At 37.5% G+C, this 9,515-nt stretch overlaps 1 long non-coding RNA gene across 2 annotated transcripts in view; it reads right to left on the bottom strand.

Annotated features, from left to right (window-relative positions):
* Window positions 1-1,874: 1,874 nt before the first annotated feature.
* The window catches only part of LOC146585631 (uncharacterized), a 93,803-nt gene continuing 86,162 nt past the window's right edge, over window positions 1,875-9,515 (bottom strand). For both annotated transcript variants that reach the window (XR_014897965.1, XR_014897967.1), the window contains 3 exons: window positions 5,366-5,454; window positions 3,513-3,679; window positions 1,875-2,381 (listed from right to left, as the gene is read on the bottom strand). This is a non-coding gene — a long non-coding RNA (uncharacterized LOC146585631). The remainder of the gene's footprint in view (window positions 2,382-3,512; window positions 3,680-5,365; window positions 5,455-9,515) is intronic.

The following is a 9,515-nucleotide window of genomic DNA, read 5'->3' as shown; positions in this document are numbered from 1 at the left end:
GATGTGACATAAGTGTTTGCATTTTGGCCCTGAACCATGCTACAGATGTTGTAATGCTGAAGAGCCTGAAGTGGCTTAATCTGCGATGCAGGGGATCTACAAGGAAGCAGCATCATTTTCATTCCTTAAACATAGTGGCATTAACCCCTTCATGTTACCATTTACACACGTAGAATTCTCAGGCAAAAGGGCCGTGGACATGGAGATCTTTCCCCATTTGTTCACACAGCCAGATACACATATTCATTTTGATTTAAACACAAAAGAAAACGTTTGTGGGCCAGACTAGGGGCTGCATGAAGTGGGCACGTTTTCGTACAAGGTACCTGAGATAGGCCCATCTGCTTCAGCAAAAAAAAAAAAAAATAATCCCAAATGCCTTCTTCAGTACCAGAAAATTAATTAAGATTTCATTGTAGAATATTTCAGTATGTACATCCTCACTTACTGCTCTGGGGACTGCATGCTGACAAAGCTGCTCCAGTTCCAGCTATTGCAGAAACTTCTCACGCTCTGCATGCTGTTCATTCTCATGTGGCATTCTCTTTCACTTTTTTGCTCCAGCTACTGTTTCTCTTGCCAATAAAGATTAGCATAACCTTCAAGAAAATCTGGCAGAAGGTCACGGTCATTTTAGGGAGGAGTAAACAGAGCAAGAAAAGCATAGAATGGGATTACTAGAATACTGTAAGAACTCTTTGCCCGTGTCATGTTGTCAAACAAAAGTATATTAGTATTTAACTCAGTCCAAATTTTTACAAAAACTCTACTAGACACCTGAGAAGTTGCATGGGTCTGGAATTCAGGACTGCATTGGACCTTAAAAATATTTATAATAGATGGCTGCTTACTCAATAATGAGTGTTTTTCCATTACTTGGGGGGAGGGAGTAGTAGAAGAAACAATTTGGTATATTTCTATTTCACATTTTAAAATCAATACATATTGTTATTCTCCATAGAGTCTTTCTCTGCCTTTTAAGTAACCGGTAGAGCAGATTTTTATTTTGCCTTTAAGAAAGAAGAAGCTGATCATATCAGTCCAGGACTTTTTCCAAAAGACATGGAGGGAATGAGRTTTCCACATACGAGGGCCAAAATACAGATGTTTGGCCTAAAATTGTTTTTATTATTTTTATTTTGGATTTTGGAAAAATAAGCACACAAGTCTCCACAAAAGAACATAAGTACATGTGTTCTCTCTATTACACTGGAAGAAAATGTAGCAACTCAAAAGGACAAAATGAGCAGGTCTGCTTTCTCTAAGCAGAGGTTTCAAAAATGGAAAAAACAAGCAGACAGAAAACAAGTGTAATGAAGGGACTTTGATCCTGAAGGAATGTCTTTTTTTTTCCAAATGAACCAAGTGGTATAACAAAGGATTTTACCTTCCCTACAAATCTTGTCTTGCCAAAAACAAAGGTGCAACGATTTCAAAAAGCTTCCACAGCAAGAAGCAGAACCAGACTATAGACCATCCAGGGCAGCAAATAGGGAAAAAACAAAGGTGGAGTTTAAATAGTATATTAATAYGAGAGGAGAGAGCTGAACTTATGGCCCAGTGAAATCATCATCTTTGGATCTTTTATAAACTGTTACAGGAACTCATAAGTGATTTTCACACATAATGTCTGAGGTGTGTGATCTTGATCCGGTGTTTGAATTTTACTGACAGTTGCTGACAAAGGATATGTCTGACTTWAATGACAAATACAAGCAAACTAATGTAGCCACTGCCAAGTGTAAACAGAGAGGAGCTGGCAGCGGCACTTCCATCAGAATTTGCAGAATAGTGTTTATTAGCTTTGGTGTATACATATGTTTTTTTCTATAGCAACAAAGATGAACAGTCATCATCTTTATGATCAGCACCAAAKCTAGTATGCTCTGTATCCTGCCTGTGAAGAGAAATGGTTTAGTCTACGTGAAGTTCAGTTTGGTAGCCAAAAATGGAAGAGAAGTTTATGATACTGAAGTTCACATCCTGTGCATATATGGGATTTCCCTATGGATCAACAAGGTAGATATAACAGCAGACCTTCCAATCTTCCAAAGACAAGTAACTGAACCAAGTGAGAAAATATAAAGATTGGTMAGTTGTCATTGCCATTTTTAAGATCATCTAAAGTCTACTGTCCCAGCTGGAAGTATCAAATAACTTCCTAGTACTGAGTAAGGCATCAAAAATAACAATCTGTGAGATCTAATCCGTTCTTCTAGCAGAGGAAAATTCTGAGATGACGTTCAGTTCAAAGCAGGGTACTCAGGAATGCCCCCAGAAGTGCCAAAGACGTTAAATTCCACAATACAAGAGTGGACATGAGATTCTACACCGAGCAGAAGAACAGCAGGATGATTTCTCCYATCCAACAACACTAAAGGCTGCAACAATTAAAAAAATTTAAAGTTAGAAGTATTTTTTTATTTCAGGTGATTTTCAGCCACCAACAACACTCATCAACCACTATTTCATAGATTCTATGCATCAAGATTTAGGGAGCTGAGAAAAGCTGCAAAAGTAACCCAGCTGATCCTTAAGAAATGTTAGCTGTTTTTCAAGTGAGATTAGAAAGCAAGTAGAAGATAATAGAGTTCAATAGCTGGGTGATAAGTGAATTAAAGGTAAAATTTGGGTTCTATAAAATAGCAAGGTAATCTCTAAGGAAAGAAGAGGTCACACGGTTTTATGGCCTTCATCTCAGCAAAACAGTTGCCCATCTTCTGGGTGGCAGATGATGTAGTCAGGAAGACTTAAATCTATTCAAACTACACAAAAACTACATATCCAAGCCCATAAACYGACCCAAAACATCTTTTTTATGATGAGCTGAAAAGCAAAAAGGTATGCTGAGAGGAATTAGGAATACTGTTGTTTGGAGCCTGGAGATGCAGAAAAATGTGTTAGAAGTGGTCATGTAGGAGAGGAGAAATTATGTGATTAGTACTAGTGAAATTTGACAGGATAGGTTCTACAGATTTTGGAAGATAACAGTTCATGTCTAWTGTGTTCCGTAAAAGCTATAGCGGAAAGTCATGTGGGATATTTTGCATGCAATATCTTGTTAACACCGTYAAAAAGTTGTAGACAACTAAAGTTGACTCCCCACAGTTTATGGRTAAGGTACTAAATACTTAAATTAACAATATCAAACTAGGAGGTCTCTTTAATAGACAACGCATTTCACAAAAGTATAGGACAAGTTTTCCCTCAAAAATCTGGTTATTAAAAGCAGAAAGAAAAACTATGTTATCAGGAATGTCTTTCATCCCGCAGATCATTTTCTCAGTCTACATAGACAGTAATAAAACTTGAGAAATTTCTAAAACTGATGGATCTTTTCTTAACACAGGAGCTCCTGCATGGGATATTAAGTAAATTGTAAATTACTCACCATAATGGACTGCATTATGATAAATAAGGAATAGTTAATGGCTTAAAATTTGAAAAATTAAAAAATTACCTAATGAAACCAGGGCTTGAATTATTTAGAGCAAACAGGATATGTCACCAACCTGAAATATCTCTTGCTGAGTCTTTTAAAAGCTCCAGTTGTCGAGGCTTAGAGGAATAGCTGAGATGATAGCTGGGAACATACATTTAAGAGAAGAAGTGCTAAAGTAACCAGGAATTGTCCAAGAAACATCTTCCAAGATGCTCAAGAAGCCAAGATTCCACACATCTGAAAAAAGATATTGAACCAAGAAGATACCTTTCTCAGTGAAAGTGATGGAAAACTTCGTGTATTTACACTTACATACAAGCACAAGCATATAGTGCATGAGCTTTTGTACATACACGTGTACATTCGTACGTGCATGCATACATGAAGAGGGAATTAAAAATAATGAAATGACAATGGCTATAAACTACAAATGGAAATAAGTGAGTAATGAAGTCACTAAGTCAAATGAATCAATGAATTATCATAAATCACAAATTTAAAATAGTAATTCATTAAAAAGTATTTCAGGAACAATAAAATCCATGAATGAAATACAGGCCAATTGCTAGATTCAGACAGCAAGGTGTGAAGGGTGATGGAGGAAAAGAAGAAATGGTCACTAGGTATTTCAGTGACATTTGGAATGAGTCAAGTTGTGTATCTGCTTCTTAAGATATTAGTGCTAGATCAGAAAAATTGCCATTTATAACAAGGGGGATATGAGGCAGCCTCTGTGACAATTAAGCATTTCCAAAAACATTGGCTTAGGTATCTTAAGTTAACGACTGTTCTATGAATCAGCTGAYAAAATTTCTAAATCGGTAATGTAATCTTCTGCCAAATATTAAAAAGAAAAAACAAAATAGAARAATTCTGGAAGACTAGAAAACTATCAGCTCAGTGGTAGAGAGAATCTTGTACTAAATGTTCATCATCCTAAATAGAAAAGGCAAAATATTGGAAATTTTGAAGTCCATCRTAGGTAGAAAATGTAATAGCAGACACCTTAATAGTGGCATCAATGAAATAAACAATTAAGCCTTGGAAAATAAAATTAAACTAAAAAGAAAACAACACAGAAAGATTCTTATTGAGAAAATGATGCAAACATAATTTAAAAAATCATATAACATTTTACAGTGATAATGAAACCAGCTTCACTAAAGAAAAGAATAAGATTCACTCTCAGTATTGTATAAGAGCAAAAGATAATTAAGGTTAATTTAAAAAAAAAGGAAATTCCAATAAACACAWGATGTAAGCATAGATAATTATCAGAAATTACCCCAGTGTGCTTCCCTGTTTCTTTCCACCATTGCCTCTTAAAAAATTAAATGGTAAGTATCAGTAATCTAAGCAACAGCCATCATCTGTATCCACAACTTGTACAATCATTTAGAAAAACAATATACACTCCACAGAAACTACCACACAATATACACTCCACAGAAACTACCTTCAGCTGCTGAATTCTTTTCCTTTTTTAGGTTGCACAAATATGACTCAAATATCACCCTAAAGTTAATTTTATCAATGTTGAAAGTCAAGAATTATTCTAGCATTTGCACACTTGCAGGTACCTTTTATGTATATGTAACCTGCACATATTAGAAATGGACGTTCGGACTGAAAGATGACATCATGGTTTTAAGAACCTTATTTTCTACCCAGAAAAAATGACCATTAGATCTTTCCAACGCATCTACRCTGCTTCACTATTATTTTTAAGTGGGAAAAATTTGCTGAAAATTAATGAATAAAACATACAGCATAGACACTCTTATTGTATATATTCAGATGTAGACAGKAGATATTCAGTCTGAGTATTAGAAAGTGCCTGGCTTTCAAAATTTTCAGAATAAGATAAGCATCTAATTTAGGAAACCGCTTTTCGATCTCTCAAATTACACTTTAAAAACTTACTTTTGTAATTACTTTTGAAAATCTTGCCGACAGAATTCAGTTTACCATTTTGCTACTTCAAACTTCATTTTTTCCTGCAGAAGCACATCCTGAAAGAGAAGGTTAAAATTGATGGTATATTACAGACCAAACAACAGGCCTTGGAGTCTGTCAAAAAGAACTGCAAGTGAAACCAGAGGAGGAAGGTCAGCTGAACCCTCCCAAGGGCTCTCCATCCTCCTGAATGGATGCCATACATCCTCAATCCTCAAAAACTCTCCCTAGGCACCTAAATTGGCTCAGCAGAGCACAGTATGTCATCGGGCTTCACATAGCAGGGCATCTGCTGAAGTCTCTCCAGTCCTCCCGTAATCATTTGTGTGTAATAACTGTTACACAGGCAGTATTTTGTATTGTTAGCCCCCAGTGGGCCATGTTATCTCAGTGAGGAATGTTTGAGTGTTGGGCAYATTGGTTCCCCCAGTTACTTTTCTGTCTCTTGTATCCAATCCCCCTATTCCCAGTCTCCCTTCCTCTTAATCTCCTGATAAGTTATGGGTCATGTTGGCCCACTCAGGGAATAAAGTTTTGTTGTTGTTTGAACACTGATCCATTTCTGTTGAGCTGCAGGTGTTCCTCCCACTCAGATTTTTGGCTGTTGCTTAAAGCTACGTGCCTCTGCCACGGGCTGTTGAACAGTGGTCCCTCTATGACTTTGCAGRGGAATAGGCATGCAGAGAGCTTGGCTGCTAAATGCTTTGTGAGTGGGACGATGGAGRTAGTTGCAGAGACCAAGGGGGTCCAGCTGTGAGGCCCTTTAAGGTAGGRTATGTAAACCATGGAGTGTTAATGGCCTCTCATTAAGCTGGAAGGGTGTAGCAGCTCTGTGAATAGATGTTTCAGCCAAAAGCATAAGCACTGGACAGATGAATCATTTCACTGCAGAGCTGAGGAAAAGGGTGACAGAAGGAGAAAAGCTCTTGTCTCTGTGGAGGCAGAAGGTTTTCTTTTTGAGTGTACCTTTCCATCCTGCAGAGCCTGATCAGCTGGCTCCATCCAGATACTATAAAGTCTTAATCAAAGCCACAGTAGCCAGTAATGCTAACCTTATTCCACTTCTCTTCTCTCACACCCCTGCCTCTTCAACCACCTCCTAATGAACTGAAAGGCAAGCAATCTGCTTCCCTCCCTTTCTTGGTGAGAAAACACTACTTGGTGCGCTGAAGCTTGTCAGCTACATTTTCCCTAGCAAACACTCAGGCACAGGCCTGTGAGGGTTTCTAAGGGTTGCTGAGGCAGCAGTCACAGACATGTACCAATCTGCAGGAAAGATCCTCAAGGGCCAGGGCAAACAAAGTCAGTGATCCTACTTGCCCAAAAGGAATGGTCATGGAGTAACACCAGGGAGCGAATGAGGGAAGGGAGGGGAGAGCTAAGGGGGACAAGGACAGATAAGCAGTGGTATGCAATTACTTTCTGCTCATCATATGTCAGCTGTCTCATTATAAAAGGCATCAACATGCAGTTACATTCCTTCTATCTCACTCAGTCCACTTCTGGACACTCAGTGTGGCCATGTCAATCGGCAACGAGGGCACAGATAATGTCCTGGACACAAGAACTGTCCTGAGTGCCCAGCCTATTTGCACTTGCTGTGAAGAACCATGCATATGGCTGTCAAAGAGGACATCACTGTTCCACTGCTTCCAACTCCTCAGCACCAACTGCTTTGTTCTGCTAATCTACTTGTACAGCAAGGCATATACTTGCTAACATAGTTTATGCAGTTTGTAATTCAGTAGCTTCTGGATTTGCTAGAGCTTCTACTATCCGTAATTCTGATCCAGAATATCAGGTTTTGTCTGGCTGTCAAAGTTAGCAACCTATTAGACATGTAAAATGCTTAATGAAAATACAAAATCATTCCTTTCCTTCAGAAGGATAATGAGATTGTGTAGTAATAGCTCTAAAAAGCATGGATTGTCCCATTCTTTTGAAGAAATTGACACCAAAACTGGAAGTAGATTAATTTGAATGGCAATATAAATTTTTTTCCCCTGTTATTTGTCAGACATAGCAAAGCAATGTGCTCATCTTAAAAATCTAAATTGCCTCTTATCTGGGTACACAGAACTTGATGTTGTCTAATCCTTCCTTTGAAGCAGTCAAGATATCCAGGTTTTGTACTACTTGTCTTTTCCTCATCAGTAGAACAAACAAAAGCAATTACCATTCAGAAGCGTTGTGAAAAGCACTATTGTAATGCATACACACAGAGCAACTATAAACAGAACAAGTATGCTTGCACAACTGTGAAGTATTTGACTTTGCACCTTTAACACTCTTCTAGTATCTTTTACAGTGTAATTTATTGCTTTTTAGCTTAAAAACTAGAGATCCAACCTGAAGTATTCTACTGGTCCTCATCTGAATCAAGACTTTAAGAATCACAACACAGTCCTCTATAACCTGACCCAACAGAAAAAAGGCAAGATTAGAAACTTAGCATCCTCTGTCCGAGCTTGACATTCGTGAAGGTCGAGACACAATCTGCTGAGAGTTTCCGCAGTCTTTTTACAGACAGAACAGGAATGCAAGGCCTAGAGCGTAAAAGACATTTATTCTTGTGTTTGCAAACTCTTCTGTCCCAATCTCCAGACCACTCCACACTCTCCCTACATTGATATTCTCTCCATTCCTTCAGAGTTATAGTATTTCTGTGCTTATTCTCCTCTTCCCTTCCTCCCTCTCTACCTCCTCYATGATGTTCTACAGCTACTGTTTCTACAGAAGCTGTAGAAACAGTACAGAGGATATAGAAAGACTACTTAAAGCAAGCAAGGCAAGAAAATGCAGATATCTCTAAACTAGAACTAACTAAGTCATGACCAGAAGTTGTACAACATTGTGCAGAGGCAGGAGCAACCATCTTTGCACTGCAAATGTAGATATATCAGTTCTTTTCAAGCTAGCATGGAAATTGTTAAAATGTTGCAGGGCATAGACACTGCTCAATATGTAGGGTGTTGGAAAGAGTTTCATGGGGAATCTATTTGAATAATTTGCCCAATGAGCCTGTGAAGATGTTTCAAACACAGTAGTAATGGTCCTTTGGCTCCCTGAGCAGATGACACATGCCAAGACAAAGGGAAGATTCATAAAACCTGCGTGAAAACGTGTTAACAAAACTGTATCGAGGATGTGTAAATTAAGRTTATTCAGAGAACTGCAAGTTGGCAAAAGCTGGATGAACCTTCAAGGAGAAAGTAAAAGACTCATATCTAAAACTCAGACAATTCTTCTAGTAAATAACAAGTTCCTGCTCCAAAATATGGACTCATGAGATCATTGTTATGGTGACAAGTGTAAGACAAGTATGTGTAAAACTTACCATTTGAGAAACAGTTGAAACGTTTAAATGAAACTTAAAATGAACAAAACTAGTCCTAATTAGAGAACACACGGGAAATTCCAACCCAAGCAGTTTAATTTTCATATTAAATTTTCATATTTCAATTTCTATAGCATGTCTACTAAGTGATAATAATTTGTTTTATGCTCTACCAAAAAAAAAAAAAAAAATCTTTCCATGCCTGGAATTACCATGCAGAATATTAACACTATATTACTAAATAAATCTTTCATTAAAAATTTTCCCATCCAATGCTCAGAAAATTCTTAGATATAAGTTTGGGTCAAAGAGAGTCACTGACTCCAAAAAGATAGACAGTATTTGCAGAGATCGGGAAGGAAAAGAATGATAAAGAAACTAAGTAAAATTAGAATGAAAAGATAAAAGAGTTAGTTGAATTAGACAGAAAGATGTTGTATGATATTGTCCTGAGGGGCAGCACAGCAAATGAAAATATGAGAGTTGGAAAACRGAAGATTATTTAATCTGGAGTATTTCACCTTTCTTCTGCACGTATCAAAGGATTTTATCAAAAAAAAAAGAAAAAAGTAAAAAATGAGTAACATGCATGATATAACCACTTTTACATCCAGGAATATTTTAACCAGCTTGTAGCTATCCAGGGACATATTTATAATAATGGAGGGTCACTTCATACACCAGCTGGAGTCCATTCCAAACTTCATTTTGACTTCTGTTCAGAATAAAGACCTGAAGCATGTGGGGTAATAGACAGAGACCTCAGAAGTTCTACATTTT

This window comes from Rhea americana, unplaced genomic scaffold (assembly GCF_003343005.1).
Source record: "Rhea americana isolate MKP2758 unplaced genomic scaffold, rheAme1 scaffold_79, whole genome shotgun sequence".
In the NCBI taxonomy this organism is placed as follows: Eukaryota; Metazoa; Chordata; class Aves; order Rheiformes; family Rheidae; genus Rhea; species Rhea americana.
Note: the sequence above shows the minus strand (reverse complement) of the source record. Positions and strands in the feature narration are given on the sequence as shown.